This window comes from Tamandua tetradactyla, chromosome 5 (assembly GCF_023851605.1).
Source record: "Tamandua tetradactyla isolate mTamTet1 chromosome 5, mTamTet1.pri, whole genome shotgun sequence".
Classification (NCBI taxonomy): Eukaryota; Metazoa; Chordata; class Mammalia; order Pilosa; family Myrmecophagidae; genus Tamandua; species Tamandua tetradactyla.
In genome coordinates, this window is record NC_135331.1 from 147,335,178 (window position 1) to 147,359,280 (window position 24,103).

The 24,103-nt window shown below is 38.1% G+C and overlaps 1 protein-coding gene across 2 annotated transcripts in view; it reads right to left on the minus strand.

The window, feature by feature from the left end:
- Positions 1–23,622, minus strand: part of BACH2 (BACH transcriptional regulator 2) — a 272,601-nt gene extending 248,979 nt beyond the window's left edge. For both annotated transcript variants that reach the window (XM_077162420.1, XM_077162419.1), the window contains exon 1: positions 23,525–23,622. The gene's annotated coding sequence lies outside the window, so the exon portion shown is untranslated. The remainder of the gene's footprint in view (positions 1–23,524) is intronic.
- Between the last annotated feature and the right edge of the window lie 481 nt (positions 23,623–24,103).

Here is a 24,103-nt window from a genome sequence, read left to right on the forward strand (position 1 = left end):
AAATAATAGTACTTATATGCAAAAGTACATATACAAAGATGCTTTGATATGGTGTCGATAATGACAAAAAACTGGGACCAAGGTAAATATCCATCAAAAGGGTAATGGTTCAATAAATTATAATAAGTATACTATTAAATATTATTTTAGCATTAAAAATTAACTAGAGCTCTTTATCAGCTGAATGAAAAAAATATCAACTGATTTGAAAAAAAGCAAGATTTTGAGAAAAGCAAGATGCAAAGATGCAAAGAAAGAATGTTAACACAGTGGCTTAGCAGGCAGAGTTCTTGCCTGCCATGCCAGAGACCCGGATTCAATTCCTAGTGCCTGCCCATGCAAAAAAAAAAAAAGAATGTTAACAGGTAGTCCAAATATGTTAGTGCAGTTTACACTTTAGTACTTTCATAAGCACAAATGCTACATATTTACAAAAAACTTCTGAAAGGTTAATCACTTAACATTTTAAAATATTGATGTTTCTTATTAAAAATCAGGAAAACAGAAACAGCACACCAAAAATCAAAATGAAATCTATTATTAATTCACAAAACTAAATAAATATAAAAGAAATAAAATTAAACGTCCAAATATTTCTTTTGTAAGCTTATAGCATTTATATGTCTGAAGTTATTACCTTAAAACTGTACTGATACTTTGGGGACACACTATATAATGATTTCATTTTTGCAAAACAAAATGACAACCTCCCCCCATATGTCCTGGGGTGTGTGTGTGTGTGTGTGTGTATGTGTATGCATGACCGTACATTTATATGACTAATTATCTGAACAGGGAAAATATGGAAAGCAACATAGGGCAGTTACCGTAGGAAAAGGGGGAAAGAAGAAAAAAGGGATCCAAGCAAAAAAGAAAAAAAAAAGTTCAAAAAAGGGGGCGTATATAAAAAGTATGTATGATATATTTTGAACTTATATAAAATAATTTCTATTGTACAGATATGTAAAATTATATGTTTACATTTTTTTTTTAAGAAAAGAAACTTGCCCCAACCCCCACACTAAGTAAATGCCAGAAGAACTAAAACTTGTACTTAGGTGTCTTCGACCTGGAAACTCTGAATGACGGTGCCCTGAACAGCTAAGCAGGCTGATTTATGCTCTGATCTAAGATGGTTGTAGATCAGCTTAGATCAAATTCACAGTAGATAATCATTTATTGAGTTTGTGCCTTGATTACATGTCCATACCTGAAAACATTGACAAACTGTAGTTTCCTGTTGTGAGAAGTAAGATCTGTGAACTCAAACATACCTATTGAAATGCGCATCTCATACTGTCTGCCATAAATAGATTTAAGGAAGGCAAAAAGTTTTAATGAAAAGTAATGATTATTCTGTCAATAACTGAAGTTTCCCAGTTAAGAAAATGGTCCTACTGCCATCAACGAAAGCAAGAAATCCATCTTCTGTCATCCTTAGAATTCAGGAGGGTAAGTTCAAATAGATGGTACTGATGTTACTGGAGTAACTCATTCTACTCTACAACTGTTCCAACTGACTGGGGGGGCTCTGTGAGCTTCCTGTAATAAAGGATGTCTGACTGGGTTCTGTTAGCTGTCAGGGCTTAATAAGCCTAGCTAGTTAATGAGTGATGGCTAGATTTCATTCCAAGACTTCACATCATCCATGAAGCAATTAAGCATGGACTTCATGGTCTCCCACAGGAGTTTCAAAGCTGCCTGACTCTCCTAAGAGACTAAATGTGGTGTGGACTGCAGAGAAAGGAATGACATTTATCCATGAGAGGTGGCAGAGGAAGGCTTCCATCGTAGTCTGTTAGGAGAGGAACAGTGCCAATTTAATTTTGTCCACCTATCTTGTGGAGTTATTTCTCCCCTTCTTCCCTGTCCTTCTGAAATTTCAAAGAGCGCTTATGAACTGTTTATGGGAAACCAAATACCCTGACCCACAAGAAAGGTATTCCTGGAACTGCTGAAACAGCAAGCAAGATAATGATATCATTTTAGAAAGTGCCAGGCAAGAAAACTCTGAGTAACTACTGAAACAGGCTCAGCGGAGCTATTTGTAAACAGATGGAATGCCATTTTAACATCTTCTCTTTATCTAGCTCTCCGCTCTTGAGAAAAGTCTCTTAGTGTGTCACTATTTTGAATATTTACCATTCAGAGTCCTGAATATAAGAAAAGATAAAAAAGCAAAAGTCTTTTTTTTTTTTTTGGAGAAAGAAAAGGTACGTGTTCTCAGAGATAGAGAGATTCTGAACCTCATTCAATATTCATATGAATCTTTCTTCTCTGCACAACCTCTCTATCTGCCCCCTCCCTTCCCCTTCCCCTCATCATCACCCAGAATGGGCTTTCTGCTCTGATGGTCATTTCCACAAGAAACAGAAAGGGAGTAAGCAGGGGAAGCTCTAGGGGAGAAGTGGGGGTGGGGAGGCAGGTGAAGCTTTCTGAAAGGGATGGCAGCAGGGCTTCTGAGATGATAAGCAGACAACTAACTATTCCTAACATGAGGCGAGTCCCAGGCAGAGTGAACATCTACCTCAAGGAGGCTGTCACTCCTTGGAAATCACTCCTGATTCCACCTCCTTCCAAGGGGCATCAAGAAACACCATTTTGGGTGGGCCACGGTGGCTCAGCAGGCAAGAACGCTTGCCTGGAATGCCAGAGGACCCGGGTTTGATTCCCGGTGCCTGCCCATGTATTAAAAAAAAAAAGAAACACCATTTTAAGCTTGAAGGAGTATGAACTCAAGCAGTTGTTGATGGTAGGGCTAAGGAGGAGCAAACAAAGAAATGGTGATTTTCACAAGTGATCCCAATCCTTTTCCACAATGGTTGGGCCTTTATGCCTATTTAATTTGCGTGCATGAATATAAGTACCTACAGAATTAGTTTGGGTGTCACTGTCCATGGCCTTTGGTACCATAGGGTAAGCTTTCAGTGATTGCAAGAGTTGGGAATACTCGATTAGTACAGAATCTGAATGTCAGCTGGTATGAACAGTATGTAGCTGGGCAGTTGTCCAAAACGCACCCTTTTGGCTGCACATCAGGAAGGTTGCTATAAACAAATGTGCATGAGTGCATAAAGCCTGATAAGTCAATGGGCGAAGATAGACATGGAATAGCAACCCAGTCTGAGGAAATATGCAGAGCCCGGCAAGTTTTCACTTTAGCTGAACAATAGCTTTGTCTCGGAAACAGGTCTGGCTGGGCTGGTGAACAGTTGAATGATCCTCTGACATTGTATATATGAAGTGACTGCTTCAGGGGACCAGAAGCTAGATTCTCAACTTTTCAATTAAACTGGTGTTTGAAAGAATTTTTAATGGGAAAACAAGCAAAGCTACATTAAGTGGGAAAAAAAGCAAACTGCAAACTGCATGTATAGAGGGCAATCATGTAAAAAAAAAATGGATACATTTTAAAAAGGACTAAAGGGCAGCCACTAAAATAAAATACCAATAGTTTTCTCTGGGTGGTGGAATCATATATGATTTCTTTATTTTTCTTTCTAATTTACTTTTTTCTTCCAAAATGAGCAAAAAATGACTTTCATATTAAAGGAAAAAAGTTATTAAGCCTAAAAACAAAAATATCCCAGGGATGAAACAACATCTGATAGTGGGTTACCTGGTTGAGGAACAGAGAAAAGAGATGAAATAGAACCATCTGCAATGCTTATAAAACGTTAAAGTAAATCCGTCTTTATGTCTATATACATTAGTATCTTCTGTTTTACATCGTAAATGCCTAGAGAGCAAAGGCTGTGTCTAATTTTGTGCAATATTTAGCTCAATGAAAAATGCAGATAGAACATAATTTTATGATTACATGAAATGCAAATTCTTGTTCATTCTGGTATCCTACTTGTAAAATTCCTTAGTGTAACCGATGCCTGGACAGGGACACAGAATAAGAACACACATGATTCCCCCCACTTTAGAACCACAATGTATTAACAGGCTAGTTACTATGAACATGTACATACACAGAGAACACTGAGCCCTCTGCCAAAATTAAAGTAGAAGGAAAACACCCAGACCTTCCATTTTCTCCACTTCAGCACTATATAATGGATGTAATCCTCCGGATGAGTTTTGGTTTGATTTCCATTTTAACTCAGCTATGGGACTTAGCACTGACTCAGCCCCTGGAATTAATATAAAACAGAGGAAATACAAAAGAATTTCCACTTAAGAAACAGAACAAAGTCCAAACTGCACTAAGTCAAACCACTCACATGACAGCGAAGTCCTAATCAACTGAGCAACTTCTGTTTACAATGTTCTCCCAGGATATAACAAATATTATTAAGCTTGAAGCCACTCAGGATGGACCCAGCTATCTATTAACAATAGCTTTTAATTTTTTTTTTTTAGTGCAACTGCTGAAAAGATATAAACAATTATTAGCATTTCACAGTGGTACTCTTACTAGAAATGTAAACTACAGTGCACCAAATTTGGCCCAAATTAGCCTGTTCCTTTCAAAGTCGTCATGAAATAGGTGTGCAAGTATGAAATTTCACGGGTTTAACTGAATCTGAGCAGTCCCTTGATTCAGGGCTGCGAGCAGAATCTGACATAATGCCCTCAACCCCAACTCAAAGGTCACCATCTACTGAGGGGTCAAGGAGGCGCCAAGTGTTACGTGCTTTAGATGCATGAGCTAACATAAACCTAGGAGGTAGGTGTTACTAGTTACATTTACAGATGATACCACTGAGGTTAGGAAAAGATCAGGGAGCTTGTCTAAGGTCCTATAGCTCTTGTATAGCAGAGCTAGGATTTGAACCCAGGTCTGAAAGACTCCCAAGATGCAAAGCTTGGCCATTAAGGCCATGTTCACTTCAGGGGGCCACTGATGGGTGAAATCAAAAGCAATGGATAAACACGTCTGTTGCATATACAGAGTTAGTCTTCCCCTATATTAAGCATGATGTCCAATTTTTAAAAAAATGGAAATTCTGCCAACAAAAACCTCCTGAAGGAAGTGGAGAGCATATGCTGGAATCATAACTCAAGCCTCTTATCAGAACATGGCAATACTGAGGCTTGGGTGTGGCCACCTGAGCGATCTGGAGGAAACCTAGAGGCAAAATTTACCGAATTTTCTATTGCACAATAGAATCTGTCTGTGGAAAGCACCCCCTAAACGGAAGTATCTGTCAAAGTAAAAATAAACTGGGTTAACAGCATCTGAAAAATATATTGTAAGTGGGATTCATTTGCTACTGTACATGTATATATTTAGGTTTTGGTCCTGTAAAAAAAAAATCACTTAAATTTTCAGACTAAACTACAACACTCTGACTGAGACTAACATCCACTTTATGACAGTGAAATAGAGGGGGCCAGCTGAGTGCTTCAGAGAGTCTCTTTTGGGGGGGTCTGCTCCCTTCCTGTGACAGGTCAACAGGAGGCCAGGCCCACTGTGGACTCAGCTTTGCATGAAAAAGACATCCTTTGTATCTGGTCACAAAGAGATAGCTCATTTCACCCAAATTCATAAAAGCCAGACTGACAGATAAATTTAAATGCAAACATCAATTTACATTAAGGACTATAATTTCCCAAAGGAGCTCAAATTATTTGTTTCTCAGTTATTTGTTTTTTTAAATTAAAATATCTACTGAGTGCCTACTATGTGTGAGTACTAGCTGTCCTAGACCTTTCTACATCAGTGATTTCATTCAGTGCTGACAACAAATCTTTGAGGGGTGAGAAGGCTACGGCCCAGGGAGGCTAAGGGACATTTGAGGTCATGGAGTGAGATGAACAGCAGAGCTGATGGCAGGGGTCTCAGTGTTAAGGAAAATGCTAAGCTCAGAAAGTGCTGGGCTAGAGAGCCCAGTGATCCCAAGTTGGTGTCATCAAGCCTAATGACTTCAAATGTGCTGGCAACATATAGCTGGGTCTGTTATACCAAGAACATCTCTAAGAATTTGAGGCTCCCTAAATCCCTGTTACAGGTGCCATACAGACTAGTAGACAGCTGTTTGCTTCTAACATCCACATGCCATAGTTTCTAAAATGTTGAGCTTAATTAACACTATCTATATTTGCTTTTATTTTTTTTTAAATTTTTTTTGTTAAATATAATATATATACAAAGAACAGAAAAAGAAGCAATGATTTTCAAAGTACACTTCAATAAGTAGATACAGAACTGATTTCAGAGGTTTTTATGGGTTACCATTCCCCTATTTCAGATTTTTCCTTCTAATTGCTCAAAAACCTTGGACACTATCTGCATTTATTTTGATATTTTTCTAATGGGATATTGATAGACAAGCTAGCCCTGAGTGTGGCTTACCTTCTGGGAATTTTACACACAACTAATCTCAGCCATTTTTATATTGACTTGTGATAGTTTCAGTTTCAAATGATGGTATTTTCTGCCACTGTCCCTTGAAATTCAAATTTTGAGGGTATTCATTATTTGGTAACCTGGGCACTAATTTATTTATATCTACTAAAAATACTTTTATAAATATACATAGTACAAAATCATGTGCCATGTAGAGTAGTCATTCATGACTAAAAAAGACATAGATAATTTGTAAATTTATCCCAGTAAACTAAGTCAAATTAATATCTTAATGGTATTTTATACTAGTTTTTTCTTTTCCTAGTGAAAAATTTTATGTAGTCACTTCACACAAATGATCCAGGTTAGCCAATTCTAAAAAGTGATTATAATCATGAGAAAGTCATGTTCAATCGCCGTAAGAATGACTGGTGGTCCTAAAATGACAATAATAATAATAATAACAATGATAATAATGATGTAACCAAAGAAGGATGAGTACTTTTTTAAGCTTTAATTAACAACTAACACAGCATCAGTATCCAAAGGTCAGTTATAAACGTTTTGCCTGCTTTTGACTGAATTGCAAGTGATGTTCATGGCAAGTTTAAAGACAAATAATATTATCAGGGGCCTACCATCATTACTTTCTTTTTACAAGTTTCCAAAGAAAGCAGAGACAAGATGCTTACATTTTAAATGCAAACCGAGAGTGTTCACATGGTTGCGAAATATACACACACAGACATTTATATTAAGGAGTCAAAAGTTTTAAATCCACCAACAGGACAAAAGAAATACAAGTTTTGGAGAACAGTAACAATGTGGCATACATCACTGAATTTTCTAAGCATCCAAGAATGGTGTTTTCGTTATTATTGTTATTTGTTTGAACGGAACTGGGATTTCTCTGAAGTGTAGTGAAATGTTGTTTTGATACCATGAATGGATGAGCCACACTTCAAGAGTGGACTTCCATTAGCTTCAAACTAAACAGACAGGGGATGTGGCTAAATTCTTTTTCTTCCCTACTGAGAAGGAGAGGTGCTTTTAGAGTGTTTCTCTTTTGCTCTTAGCTGTTTATCCGCTGAGCAACAGGCTCTTGCTTCACGATGGTTAGTCTGCTGAGCCATGACACATATGAGAAGGTTCTCTGGCAGGACAATATACTTATGACCACACTGAGGGGAAAATGGCAAAGAACCGAAGCAGGAGTAAGCAGGAGTGACTGTATATTACCTTGCCTTTGAAAACTGTTTCCTCTTCCTCAATGCAGCAATCAGTCTATTAGCTCTAAGTGTCTCTCAGGCTCTAACATTCCAAGCGTCTGAGTTTCCAAATAAGAAAGCAGTATTTTAAATGACTCTTTAAACTACCATTGCTTATAACTACACAACCTGTTCAGGCCTGAAAAACTTCATTCATCAGCAGAGCATGACTCACCTCTAACTGATTTACTATATCTGCCCTTCTGCTAATAACAGAATTTTGTCATCATCCACAAACAGCTACTGAACATTTACTATATACAGAACATTCACGTTAGGAAGAAGAAACACTTGTCTACAATAAAAGCATTTCAAGTTTCCTTTACATGTCTCCTGTAGAAAGGTGACAGAACTCATTCTCTCCTAGGTCCTGTCCATGATAGCCTGAGCATGATAACATTTACAGAAAAGTAGAATGCTAGAATCCCGAAAGACATGATAATCTGGCCTACTGATTACTTTGTGGGCTGAAGCCCCTTTGAGAATCTGTTGTAAGCCACAAACCAGTTCCTCCAGAAAAATACATATATTCACCAGTATTATACTCAGTTCCTAGCATTTCACAGACTCCATTCTAACCACCTATCCCCATGCCGACCCAGGCTAAGCCAGGCTAACAGCTCTCCATTTAATCCCACTGCTTTACCAAGTTTCAAGCAGGTGATGTGACATGGCCAGTCACACAGCAGAGACCATGAACAGTGTAAACTGGACGAAACTGAAAACCCTGCAGACACATCAAAACCCTAAATCATCCTTTCCATTAAAAGTCAGGCTCATCATTTTGCCAGGAAAAGTGACCTGTTTTGGGGATGAATATACCTTTCTTTTGTCTTAAGGTTCTAGCTGAGCTTCTCTCTGGAAAATAGGCAGGTTTTCGTTCTCCTGACCTGAGGCCAGATCTACACATGGCTCAACACTGCCATTTCCTGTGCTTGCCACAGCAAATCAGTAAAACCTCCACACCTTGGACATGTTCAGAAAAGGAGACAAGTGTGAGAGCATGAATTGGAAACTAGTTTTAAGGAACTCTAACTAGAATTCTAAAGAACTCTAATTTAGTCACATAATGGATATTTAAGAAGTGCTCTGAATCATAGACTGCTCATTTATTTAGGAAGGGGTAGTACACTCAAGTGTTAGCCAGCAAAAGTCCTAGAGGCCTACTTCAATGATTAGATGGAACTAATTTCCTATTCCTACAGTAATCTGTTCATGTGCAAATGGGCTGTTCTCTCAATAACTAGGATATTCATCCTGAGGTCTTGTTTTTGCTTTTAGCTTAGCAAATGCATTCAATATATTTCAGATTCAATTCAGCAAATATTCACCCTAGGAGAAAGCGAGACAAAAAGTAAATGTGCATGGGTTTTGGAGTCAATGAGATCCGAAATCAAATCCTAGATTTGCTATCTCTAGAAGTGAGACATTGTGTTCATTATTTAAGCATCCGTGAGTTCCCCAATCTGTCTAGTGGGAATAATAATACACGTACTCTGCAAGTTGGTTGTGAATATTAGCAATTACACAGTATATTATATACAGGAGTTAATGCAATATCTGACAAACATTAGGCACTCAATTGAACAGTAATACATAAAATAATTATTATCTATCAAATATCTACAGAATACAAACTTCACCTTAGACCCTTCTCCAAAATCTAACTGTATACTTCTAATTGAATGAGGATTTAGTTAATTTTTAAAAAATGACTCAAATAATTGCTTTAGTTTATTTCAATATATTAAACAAAAAACTATAACCCTCAAAAATTAAAAGGTGGGTGTGGAAGGGTAGTTCAGTGGTAGAATTCTCACCTGTCAAGTAGGTGAGACGTGGGTTCAATTCCCGGCCCATGAACTTCCCAAACAAACAAACAAAAATTCAACAAATGGTGCTGCAATAAGGAGATACTCACATGGAAAAAGAATGAAATGTGACCCCCGCCATGCAGCATACAAAAAAAAAAAATTTAAAGACTTTCATTTTATTTTACTATAAAGTACCACTGTAGGCTTTTTGACCAAAAGAAAATCTGTGGTATCACTGACTGGTTTAAAGTCATTAGATAAAAATAATGTTTTAAAGTAGTGGACTAATACAACAGCAAGCTAATGGTTTCTTGACACGGATTTTCGGGACTAAAATACTAAATATTATATTTCAGTATTAATGTGTTTTCTCACTACCTACCAAGTATTCAGAGTGTACCTACTTATCCTTTTCAAATTGCTATCTCTTTTTCATGGGAAATTTTTTACAAATTACTTTGCAAAGCCAAAAACTTACAGTGGAAAATTTCCCCCTGAGTCCTTTTTTAGAATAAAACTATTCAACAGGCAATTCTAAATAATTTTAGCAGTTCTAAATGTAGAGAATTCATGACTTTTTACTGTAATTGAAAAGGAACATACAAAGCAATTACTTAGTCACTTATAAAACCCACGTTCAACTTTAGAAATAATGACTAACCTGTTAGGAGAGACAAGACTTTTATAATTAAATACTAAAGTCTAGCCATTTGAGATAAGCACACGTGTTATATAACTGTCCTCTGCTCTCACATTATCCTTTTATCCCTCTTGGATGTAAATAATTTTTCAGTAATATTATAACATGTAGCAAAAAGGTACAGAACTACAGAAAATCATTCTAACCACAAGCTACATTTTTGGCAGAGTGTAAAACTTCATTAATTTGAATTTCACTAGTTTAATAAGGAGAAAATGTGCCAATTAACAGTGTACATACAATTTCCTTGAGCATGTATCAGATTCCTAAGAAAACAAAACAGTAAGCAACCTTAGCCACTCATTTACATATAAATACTTGGGATGTTCAACTAAAAAGCATTCCTAGCCATGCTATGGGATTTTTAAACATGGATACTCTTTTTTTTTTTTGAACAAAGTAATACATATACACAGCAAAGAAAGAAAAAAGCAATAGTTTTCAAAGCACTAATCAACAAATAGTTACAGGGCAGACCCCAGAGCTTGTCATGGACTACCATCCCATCAAACCTGGATACTCTTAGAACCTCCTTGAGTGTCCTATGGGGTGGGTATGCCCAGGAGCACTGAAAGATACGGGATACACATGACACACTGCCTAGATGTCCTTTTAAGATGGGATTGCGTGTGTGTGTGTCTTCACCATGATACAGCCAGGGTCTACTTATTTCAAGAACCCTTGCATCCAGGTGAAGCCATGTGACCAGTCCTTACCAGTGCAGTATGAGGAGATGCTGAGTGACTTCAGGGTTTTGGCACTTACAGATTGACTGTTCTTCATGTTTTTTTCCCTTCCACCAGATGGATGCAAACAAATCCAAACCTTAAAGTTCATAAAGATTCAGGATTCCTGAATCACTGCTGAGGCACTCATTAGAAATACCTACACTGGATTGTTACGTAAGCAAATAAACTTTTATTGTGTTAAACCACTGAATTCTGAGGGTTTATCTGTTATAACAGCTTGCATTATCTAATACAGCATTCAATTAAGTAATTCAACTGGCAAATAATTTCAAAAGTTTTTTTATATGAAAACAAAGCATGGACATATCACAGGAAAATTACAATATCCATGTAAACTTTTTAGGATTAAAAAAAAAATGAAGGAAATTTGAGTTTACAGGAAGCTATTTTGGGTTAATTCCCCCAAATCCTTTCCAGAGTACAAGCTTACTCTCCTCGGCTAGAAGTTGAGTTTCCTGAAGAACTTTAAATAAGGCACAATGTCAATGTTGCCATATATACTTTAAATCATCATGCTATCATTCACTTTTTTACGCATGCAAATTCAGAGGGGTATTACTCCCAAATAGTCCAAAAGTGTGACGTTTTACTTGGATTTTAAGGACATTATTTTACTCCAAAATCCCCAACTAATACTATTTTTTTTATTAATTAACAGAAAAAAAGAAATTAACCCAACATTTAGAAATCATACCATTCTACACATGCAATCAGTAATTCTTAACATCATCACATAGATGCATGATCATCGTTTCTTAGTACATTTGCATCGGTTTAGAAGAACTAGCAACACAACAGAAAAAGATATAGAATGTTAATATAGAGAAAAGAAATAAAAGTAATAATAATAGTAAAAAAAAAAACAACAAACAAACAAAAAAACCTATAGCTCAGATGCAGCTTCATTCAGTGTTTTAACATGATTACTTTATAATTAGGTATTATTGTGCTGTCCATTTTTGAGTTTTTGTATCTAGTCCTGTTGCACAGTCTGTATCCCTTCAGCTCCAATTACCCATTATCTTATCCTGTTTCTAACTCCTGCTGGACTCTCTTACCAATGACATATTCCAAGTTTATTCTTGAAATACTATTTTTAATCAATCTGAAGATAAGTCACTATATAATACCTTCTGCCCTCCAATACATGCAAAAAATGTACTTTCTTTATGATGGGGTAACTAAAATGGAATAAACACACAATTTTCTAGTTTTTGATTATTTTCTTACACAAAGAAAAAGTAAAAGACCAAACATTCCAGCTAAGACATAGAGTTGTAATTCCAAATACCTCAAAAGCTAAGCTGGCAGCTGGGCTCTTGTGTTAACAGAAAAGCTAGGAAGATTCAGCCTGAGCTCAATTTAGATCATAACATCTGGATTAAAAATGCACGCGAGATGTGACAGCAGGCTTCCAGGTCATGACTGATCCAAGACAGAGACCAGAGACCTCTAGCCAGAAAGGATTCCAAAGGGAGAATGTGCCTGAGGGAGGGAGAAACCTCAAAGATATTTGGAAGACTGGCAACAGTGAACCCACTCCAAACTATACAGAGGCGGATGACACCAGGATTCCCTGCATCCAGCAGCCTAAGCAGGTGCTGGAGAGGCCAAGGATAAGAAGCCTTAGGCTGACACTGAAAAGTCCCCTCTTTAGCTTCGCCATGGTCAGAAAACATCTTCATCAACAACTTCTTTCTGGAAGTGGCTATTGTTCAGATTAAACTATGGGGATTTGATAATAAGATGGAAAGCCTTAGCACACACACAGTTCTCGCTCAGATCTGTGTTGAGTTTTGCTTTGTTTCAAAGAGAAAAGCTGGGATAATGGAAGACAGGGGAGGGAAGGAGGGAGAGAGAGAGAAAGAGAGAGAGGGGAGAGGGGGAGAAAGGGGGAAGGGGGAGTGAGAAGGAGAGAAAAAGAGACTAAGAGAGAGAAAGAGAGAAAGAAAAGAAGGGAGGAAAGATGCTTCTTTTTTTGGTGAAAAGAAATCATAGACACAGTAATTATAAGATAGCCACACACTGAACTAAAAAAGAGGGAAAAAATGAGCGTCACATAATCTACCCAGCCCAATTTCAAACCTCCATCAGAATTTATCTTGCTCCTCCCTCCTTCATTTTCCTTGGATGTGACAGATTCAGAATGTTAGTGATTCTGCAGCTATGGATTTTATGTGCAATAAAAAATATTTCCCTGCTGCTTTTCCTCCCCTTCCCCCTCCCCCAACCCTCTTCCTCTCCCCTTCTTGTCTCTTTGTTGTGCATGTCAGGGCCGTCAGTGTCACAGTCTGACATGATTAGTGTTTCTGACATTACACCAAGAAGCAGACAGAGAGCAAGGAGAGCAGGAAGGGGGAAGGGAGTTGGAACGTGCAGCCATTTAAAGAACTCAGTGGAAAAAACCTCCTTTCTCTGAGGTCTCTTAATTATATAGGCTCTGAGCAGTTTACAAGTCACTTCGGATTTTTCTCATTTATCCAATTAGTCTGTTTTTCTACTCCTCTGGAGATCCCTAAGGGTGTGGTTCTATTCTGTAAGATCAAAGCCAGTGGCTCTAATAATAGATAAGACAGAATTCGTGATTCAGCAGATTCTAAGGCTGTGAACTGTAAAAATCAGCACACTTTGGGAAGGTAGCAGCAGTCCATTTCAAGTATCGATTCACTGCACTTTGTCACTCTAATGATGTTATCTCATTAAAAGAGATAAATGCCCCAATGTTCTTCCAAGAGCATCTGCTTCTTACTCTTTTCTCTTTTTCAACAGCACCACTCTCAGCAGCAGTACATTAAAATTAAATTGAAATCCAATGCAAGGCTTGGCTACAGAGCTGCTTACCAAGGCTTCTTTCTAATTGCTTCTCCTACTTGGGGCCTCATTCTGGTCCCTCCCCCAACAGTAGTCCACAGAAACAAGAAAGAAACAGAGATACAAAGTAATTATAATAGAAACCATTTATGGAGTGCCTACTATGTGCAGGCACCACTGTGTCAACATTTTAAAACAATTCTACCACAACCTTGAGAGATAAGTAGAATGAACCCCAGTTTGCAAAGGAAGAAACTTGAGTTTGATGCTAAGCAACTTGCCCAAGATTATATACAGCTAATGAGAGACTGAGCTGAAATTTGAACAAGGGTCCATCCAAAGCAAGTACTTTAAAAAAAATTACCATTTTTATTCATGGAACAAATAAGTAAATATGATTGCAACTTAATTAGAATAGGTGAAAAAAAATCTAAAAGAAGGTGGCAATTATTCTTCAGCCCGTTAACACCCAGTAACACAATGCCACAGGCAGTGCGATGGTTTTGTTTCAACAGATTTCTTATTAAATAAAAAAGGTAGCAATTTTCCATAATGAATGTTTTATACATTATTCCTTTGTGTATCAGGCCTCCAAAGTACACATTATTAAAGTCTATTAAAGTCTGTATTTAGCAGCATTACTAATGTGCCTTTGGGGAAATTATTACAATGAAACAGCATCCGTCTTTCACAAAATTTCAATTGTTTAATATTCCTTTTCTAATCTTCGGCACATGTGTCTATTTTTAGCTATAAGCAAACCCTATCTGAAATGCCATAATCCCAGCCTAGAGCTGTCACAACAAATTGTTTATTGGTTTGATTTGAAGAAATAACAAGAGAAGCAGATACTGTTAATTTCACCCAATACTTTTTTTTTCATAATCCATTGCAGTTTTCCTACCATTCTAATTAACAGGTGCTCCTTTATCACAATGACATATGATGACACTTTACCTCTCTGGCTAGGGCTGGGTATTTAAATTAATTGCTTATATTTATTTTTAATTGAGACTTGACTCTCAAGATAACGGCAACTTATTAAAGTCTGAGGGTGGTAAGAAGTTACAAAATTATTCCATTAAAAAGAGAAAGGAAAGGAAACCAAATAACAAGCCAGAAAACATACAAGTTGTGATTAATCAAATCTAAATGTTTTCATTTAATCTAAACACTGTCATTTCTGAGAGACTAGGATGATGTATCTTCTGAACATTAACTGAAAATTTTCTGCAAATTATGTAGTTTTATATACTCAGAGTAAGTATCTTTTCTCTCTACCTAGTATATTTATAAATTTCATGAGACAGTATGAGATTTTTAAATGGAGCCAATGATGGACATATATTCAAAAGCACACTGTTCTCTGAATGTTAGGCTTATTTTATAGAGACAAAAGATAATAGGAAGCTGGAAAGAATTCCAGCAAAAACCAAAGAGCTACAAGGCTTCTCCATCACAGAAAGGGAGGGAAAAATCACTCTCAAGTTCTAGGTACTTAAATTAATAAATTTGATTGGATGGAATATCTCAATTATATATTTCCCATCATACACAGCAATCCCATTGTTTTGATAAATTCGCAAAATCAGACAAATCGAGTCAATTGTTAATACTCTAAAGACGGACAAGCCAGAGATTAACTAAACAACTAAATAATCATGTTTTCGATCACCAATTAACTAAGTAGATGTAACTGAATTGTAGGCATTAAAGGTCTTCTGTTGGGGACTGAATTATGTACCCTAGAAAAACACGTTAGTCTTAATCCATTCCTGTGGATGTGAACTCATTGCAAAAACGGTCTTTTGATGATACTATTTTTGGTTAAGGTGTGGCCAACTGAATCAGGATGGGACCTAACCCTGTTGCTGGAGGCTTTATAAAGGCCACAGGAAAAAGCCACAAGCAAAGAGCCTATAAGTAAACAGAACCCAGAAGAGAAAGAGGATGCTGAGTGTGCACTTCTCAGTGACAAGAGGCCAAGGACCCTGAATCTGCAGCAGCCAGCCACAGACCGTGACAGTCTTGAGGGAGAGAGTGTCGCCTTGCTGATAACCTGGATTTTGGACTTCTCCTAGCCCCCAAACTGTGAGTCAATAAATTCCCATTTTTTTAAAACAATCTATCGTATGGCAGTATTTGAGCTCTGGGAGACACAGACATCTATTAACTGAGAGAAAAGGCACAGAGCTGAGGACTCCCAGGAGGAGAAAGACAGAACTATTTCTCTGCAAGATTCACAAAGGCAAGAACCCACTGCCTCTTAGGAGTTTTCTGCAACCACTGTATCAAAGAAAGGGGTTGCCGCACACAGTCATGTCCAAAGGGGCTTTCTAATTGTGCTGTGGAGTTGTGTGAGGTCAATTCAATACACTACACAGAACGAGCAATATACCAATGCAGAATTTGTCAACATTATCCAATACAGCTCCATGTGAGCCAGGTGGATCCGAGTACCTTCTTTCATTCACTGAAACCTGTTTTATGGTTAGTAGCTGTAGCCACATTTCAAAGAGCTTATCATTATTCACAATTAGGCCTCTTAGCCTTGAAAATGTATTACAGTCATGTCAAAACATATCCCTTCTCCAACTCAGGGGCTGTTAAGGTATTAAAATCAACCAAAATTCCACCCTTTCTATTCTAAAGTCTTAATTTACCTCCTACCCATTCAGAATCTCCTTTTCTGAAATGGTATGTTGAGTCAGCAGGCCATGTGATACCTTTACCCCCAAGACAAGGCTTTGACCTGTCCACATGAATCTTTCAGTAAGGGCACAGATTCTTAAGGTTGAGGCTGACTCTGAGGTCCTCCAGCACAATTATTCATATGATGGTTAAAGTTTAGGACAGAAAGGTTCAGATTTTTGACTTGCACTGTGGACCATGAAAGACTGCTTTTCAGGGACGCAGGTAATAACCACGGCTCCACCATGCACTGATCTGTGGTTTGGAGACATGCTCACACCCAAGCAGAGGCCAACTGAAATGTATTTCTTATTAAGCAGAGAGGCGGAAAAACCTTGGGACTGAAACAGAAGCATTAACATTAATTCCACAGTCTAAGTGACTGTAGGAAAAGACAATTCTGTGTAATTTAGCAGTTCTCTAAATGGTATGTATATATTTTATACACATTCACACACAAGTCATATACATGCATGCATTTCAAAGACAAATGCACAAACCCACATTCAGTTAATTCTCTTCAAGTTTCCTTCTCCCTTCTTTCATGCCAACTAACCTACCAGATTATGAGGTTAGCTTCATTTTAAATGTACACCCCCACACCTCTCAGAAGTAATTATATTCCTGTTTCCTTCCTAAAACTTCACTGAATTTCCAAGTGGGATGCACATGGAGACAGAGTCTGAGGGTTTGTCTTCACCATGTCCACACAATCCACATTCAAATGAACTCACGTTTTGGCTAGCATGGGTGCTACACTGGCCTCATATCAACAACGTTCCTTTTTAACCTCATAAACTCTATAAAAACTAATTTTATAGAAGGGCTAAGGGCAATTATTCCTTAAAGATGTAGAAGGTGAGAGCAGATGTGCTACAATATCCAGGGATATCACTGCTCAGGGCCCAGGTCCAGCTTCTCAGAAAAGTAAGAACCATCAGATATAGGACATACACAGTCCAGCTCAATGGTTCTCACACTCATGTCTCAGGACTGTGCCACATTCTTAAAAAATTATTGCAGACCCTAAAGAGCTTTCATTTATGGGGTTATTTCTATCAATACATTTACCATATTAGAAATTAAAAGTGAGAAATTCAGGGGACACAAAAATACAAGCATGCAACCCAGGCACCATCACAAAGATGTCATCACATGCTATGTAGCCTCTTAAAAAACGGCACTCTTCTAGCCCAGCCTCTCCAGAATATCAGATAGATCCATCTCCCTACCTCGTATTAGTGACAGACCCTTTCAATATCAAACATTTAGACCTGCCATAGCCCAAACAACCCTAAAGAGAGGTATGGAAAGATCAAATGTGATGGTGGAATTATACACAGAAGATAGGACTTAAATGAATATGAATGCTGAATCATTAAATTGTTATCTCTTTTAGTCTCCAGTATTTTAGAGCAACTAGAAGTAAAAACCTAACATTGTGGAATTGTAACCCGTGTCAAAGTCTGAAATATGTTCTACAACTAATTGTAGTGCTGTGCTTTGAAATTTATAGCTTTTTTGTATATATGTCATTTTTCACACACAAAAAAGAAGGAAATAAAAGTCTGTTGTAATGATAAAAAAAGTATTTAAGCCCTCTGGCCTTCTATATTCTGGAGCAGCTAGAAGGAAAAGTAGAGAGGATTGTATGGTAGCCCATGACAAACTCTGGGATCTGTCCTGCAACCATTTGTTGAAGAGTACTTTGAAAACTATTGCTTTTTTATTTCTTTGCTTTGTGTATATGTTATACCACACAATTAAAAAAAGTTTAAAAAATGGTACTCTGTACTCCAGAGACAAAGACAGTGAAAAAGCAAATAATGTCTTAGTATTATAAAAATAGCTTGGATCTAGTGTGTGGACCCTCTGAAAGAGTGTCAGGGATACCCTTGGGGATCTCAAATCACAATCTGAGAACGTCTGGTCTAGTTCACACTGTGCTCATTAACACCAGTGTCCAAACAGGGTAATGAAAGAAAAGAAACGATACCTAGAAGATGTAATGTCCATTTTGAGCCACTGAATCAAAGGACAGCATCATTTTCAACAGCATTTCTCTCCTCACTACTGCCCCCAAACCATCAGTTCATTCAAATGTTCCTCCCTGGTAAATGTCCAACAGAATGACTTCCAAGTCCAAATCTCTATTTTGACCAATGATCGCACCTCTATTTTCTATTTTCCCACTAAATATGTTCATCCAGTTGCACCTCAAACACACACAACAGCAAAAACCGTATTTATTTTATATGTTGTTGATCATAATTCTTCCTTTGTAGGTTTTCTCTTTTCATCCTTTGTTCATTTTCTATTAGTATATCATCATTATTTTATTAATTTGCAAAAATTCTTAATATATTAGCTAAGTTAACCCTCTGTCATATGTTATAAATATTTCTCCCGCTTGTGTCTTATCTTTCAGAGCAATTCAGGATGTTTTTTGATGAAAAGAAATTTTGAGTTTTTACACAGTCAAAAATACTCTCTTTCTTTATAATTTCTGCCACTAGAACTTAATAAGGCCTTCTTTCTTCCAAGATCATTTAATTTGTACTTGCATTTTCTTCTATATCACTAGTTTTCAAACTGCGCAATAGCTCTTCAAAGGCTGCCACAAGGAGAATTTGGCCATTGCCTTCAAAAAATGACAGTGGAAGCTCATTAAATATAGATTGGTCATTTTCATCTGGTAAAACCACTGAGGGTAGTCTTAGAAGGGAGAGGAGAGAGATCTTATATGCTTATAATTTACCAATTTCCTCTACTGCATCTAGTGGCTCTGTTAACTTGTTCTTAGAGTGGAAGAAATATAAAATGGAAAAAATTTTAACACTTAGGTTTATGTTTAAATATGAAACCTCTGGGACATGATGACTGTCCTCACCTTTGCCAGAACGCTAAGTGTCAGAGGGCAGAGACCTTTGTTTCGATACACTGCAAGTGCAGTGCGATACACTGCATGTATAGATGGACATTATTAATATATACTTAACAAATATGTGTTGAAGGAGATGATGCTTTTATCACCTAGAGTTAACTGTTTTAGTCCACTGGAACTTTAGGCACTATAACCCCTGGGGTTGAGAGAGAGGGAGCCTGTGACCATGAATTCTGGACTTCAATGCCTGGTATTAAAGAGGCGCAAAGTAAAAAATAAAAAACTCTAAACAAAGACAGAAACTGAATTTAAGCCTTACTTTTTAGTTGATTGTGGGGATGTTTATCTGAGTGTAAAAGTGAAATTGCCTCAAACCTGGCACAGTAGGATGTGGTGCTGAATACTGGAAAATATTCAAAGAAAGAAAATTCTGTCAGGCAAAGATTAAGCAAACTGGTGGCATCCACTCACCTAGAGAGATAAGAGACACTATTCCACTTCATTTGATGCTATGGCATTGGTTCAAAGCAACAAAAATCAGATCTGACTTTACTCCAACATAACAAGGAAGAAGCAGCTTTCAAGATGATCCATTTTCATTGTTGCGAGGGGCATTTTGAGTAATAACAGAAAAATATATTATATCTCAATCAGAGGGAGCATCCTCAAAAATTCATGGCAGAGAATGACATATTACCTGCCTTCAAGACGAGGATGACAATGAAGGAGAGAGTTTAGGACCATAACCTCAGTATCACTGCCAACAAGACAGCTCTAAAGAGTTGAGCACTGTTCTTGTAGGGTGGTTCTGTGAATCTACATACTGGTATGTATTGAATGGGACATCATCCTGCCCAGTCCGCCCCTATAAAGCCCCTTCCTGTCCAATTCGCCTCTCATTGGGGACTGATTTTTTTTAGACAACATACTCAAGTCTTCTCTTTACAGTGTAAGCTACAAACAACAGACTCATCCATGACATTAATCCTTTTTATTAGCAAATTTATAAAATACTATATATAATATTTATTATATATGTTAACAAGAGAATGGCCAAGAAAGTAGAGAGGATGAAGACTTTTGACAAAATTTAAAAGTTAGATCCCATGGGTAAATTTTTTTATCAAAATAAAGACTGGTAAGTCAGCTCTTAAAAAAAGATCTGAAGAATGTGCAAAAGTTGGAAAGATGGTCTTCAAGTCTTGTAGGGGGTAGAAAGAATGAATAACCCTGGGAAAACATGTGTCTACAATTTCCTTAACATGTGAGGCTAGAGCAGAAAGACCAGAATGTGCAATTGTTAAAGCCTGTTTACAATAAAAAAGGTAAGTGTGAGGATGTCTACTTGGTATAAATAATCTTATGAATCAATATCAAACTGACATACTTTCTAGACCTTGGCTTCACATTCATGAGCAGCTCTGTGCTCAGGAATGTCCTATTTTCCCTTTTCAGCCAGAATTGATGGACCAGCTTGCTGGCTGTCCAAGGGCCGGGAAGGCACCCCTTTCTGTTGTATCCTCAGACCCTGACACGGACAGGAGTTCAAGAGTGAGAGGAATGATGGCTCTACATGGTGGATGGTGGGTCACTGGCTATAAGGTCAGTCCTGTTAAACTAGCCAGAAAAATTTCCAATCCCTTTGTGCCACAGGGGCAATTCCTGCATGGTTTATTTTAGAAGTATCTTCCCTGATTGATTCACAAGAGCCACCAATGGCTGACTGCCATCAGCACTAGCCTGGACCTTCACAGGAATAGCAGGGATGCTGGGGGGGCTGTGGACTCCCTACCATCTTGACTGCTGTGTTTAATCAGAAGGTCAGAATTTGGGAGGCAAGGAGTATATTGCAGTGGATGTCCAAGGAAGGAGGGAGTGGACAATTTAAAGGCCTCCAACTTTCTAGGAACAAATTTACTTAGAAAATCAGTCACACCCAACAAAAATATTTCCAACATTCTAACTTACATACCCTAATTGAAGAGATGATCCTCCAGTTTTATTTGTGCCAAGAAGAGCTGTTTCCTCCCCAGAGGCTGACCTATTCTTTGTCTTATGCCAAGAAAATTGTAAGAAAAATGCTGACCCATGAAGGTTATGCAATATGTTTAATCACAACCTCATATTAAAACAATATAAAATAAAGGACTCACTGGGCCACTCAGGCAGAACACAACTTCCCAGACAACAGACACACCTCTGGGACACTTGAAATTTCTGAGAAGTCTGGTTCCCAGATGTGTGTCAAGAGAGAACTCATGACGTCAGGTCTTGAGCTGCCCTGGGGACACAGGGCAGAAGCTGCCTTAGCAATCTGTGCTTGTTGATTAAAGAGTTCCCAAGATTTGTCTTTGCCTTTCAGAACAGTAAACTCTAAATTACAGAAGCAAAGGTTTGCAATGATGGAGACCTCCCCACCACAACCTCTCCACCACCACCCCAAATACAAGGGCTGACCTGGGGCAGAATATACTGCCCACCTTCCAGTATTCCAAAAGCATACTGCTCTGAGTATTTAAACCTACGTGGGAAAGGAAAGAAAAACAAAACAACATCTCGGTACAAGGTTTCCTTCTCAGCCAAACAAAAACCTCCCAAGAACAACTACTTGTTTTTGCTGGTCTCTTAAAACAGAAATAGCCACCATCTCCCATGAAACTTCAATTTAGGGAAAAGGAGACATGCACAGAGGCCTTTCTCAGCATCCTCTAAGCTCTGAAAGAGCACAAGGCCCTTCCCACCTTTGAGAAGGCAGAACAAACAGTCAGTAGAAAAATCACCAATGGAAAGGGAGTCCTTAACTAAAAGGATCTCAACAAACTAAGTAGGTGTTTTGTTTTTTTTTTGGATGGGCAGGTACCAGGAATTGAACCCAGGTCTCCAGCATGGCAGGCAAGAACTCTGCCTGCTGAGACACCGTGGCCAGCCCATTAAATGGGTTTTTTAAAACTCAGAGACCCCATAATATCTTTTCAAGACCAAGTAACCTAAAAGCGTTATCCAACTCCACTCAAACCTAATAGATAATGCAACCATGCACCCATTCTTGCAGGACCATGAAAATGTCAATCTGTTTTAAATCCTTCAGTGGATATTAGGATCTGACCCTTGCCTTCTCCTCTGGGCTCATATCTAATCCTCTTCCACATACAGCCCACACTCTAGCCTAGTGATTTTCAACCCAGTGTGATTTTGCCCCCAGAGAACATCTGGCAATGCCTGGGGACAATTTTAGTTGTCGCTATGAGGGGTGGGGTTGGGGATGCTACTAATCATCCTACAATCCACAGAATAGTCTTTCATAACAAAGTGCCCAATCCAAATATCAATGGTACCAAGGTTGAGAAACCCTATTCTAACTATACCAAGCATGCTCTATTTTCTCATATGCGCTTCTACCTTGAACATAAGGTGATTAATTTTCCTGGAATGCCTCACCCTGTTTTCCCTATCTAGGAAATATTTATCAGCCAGGATCCAACTCAAACATCACCTCCTCTATACTGTCATTCCAAGATTCCTCAGAATCAGATGTTCTGTCTGTTTCCATACTTCTGCTACTTAAACAACTTGCCACATTGTTTCAAAACTGAAAAAAAACGTAAGGCCCAAGCCTTATTCATTGTTTATCCTCAAAGTGCAATTTAGTAATTGACTGCTGCTCATCAAATTAATATTTGAATTAATGGAAACATTGCAGATGTAAGATGCTCTCTAAGAACAATGTCTAGAGGACAATAGTATGCCAACATCAAAAACAAGAGCGAAAAAATCACAAGAGCAGCAAATATTTCTCAACTTAAAATGTGGACAGGCACTATATGAAGCACTGGTATGTACATAAACTCATTTATCTTTAAAACAACCCTATGAGGTAGGTACTATTATTGTCAGCATTCTATAGATAAGGTAACTGAGGCACAGAGAAGTTAGGCCACTTGCCCAGGGTTGCTAAAACTAGTAACTGGAAGAGCTGAGGTTCAAGCCCAAGTAGTTTGGCTCCATAGCCTTGATCTTCCAAACTTCACACCAACACAGCTATTCTAACAACCAATGTTGCAGCTACTCAGAGGCCTCCCACAAACACAAATGATGTCTTAGAAGAACTATACAACCATAGCATGGCCACCAGCTCCTGTGCCCTTGTCCATAAATACTGCTCACCTGGGGTCCACAAATCTCTTGCTTTCTGGCAAAGCAATGAAGCAACCTCTTCATGCCACGAACCTCTCTCTTCATGCCATGCACCCAGGAAAATCACAGTTTCAAAAAGACAATGCAAGTGCTGATTCCCCAAGGTGTCTCTTACCTTGTACATGCTGCAGGGACTGGAGTGACGGATCAGACATGTCACAATGCGAAGCAGCTCTTGAAGATTCTCCTGGTTCCTAGAGCCCTCCCTTCCTGAAGCAGGCAGCTCTACTGGGAATGCAAACACATAGGAAATTCATTAGCTGGTGCTCAGGAAGGCATAGCAGGCCTGTGGTCAATGGAACTTTCTACCATGATGGCAATGCTCCCTATCTGTGCTGTCCAATATGGTAGCCACTAGCTCCCTGTGGCTGTTGAGCACCTGAAATATGGCTAGTGCAACTGAGGGGTTGAATATTTAATTTTATGCAATTTTAGTTAAATTTAAATTTACATAGCTACATGGGGCTAGTGACTACCATATTGGACAGTGAAGGTCTAGCGAATCAAATCAAGAGTACTCAGCCACAGACACTGGGCATGCTAGTGGGCAAGATAAATCTAGATATTACAGACTCAGAATGATTATAGATACACAGAGATAAGAAATCATTCATTCAGTAAATATCCTTTTTCAGCACTTACTAAGTGTTGAGTACTAAGGATATAGTGATCAATAAGCTAGAGAGACCAGTTA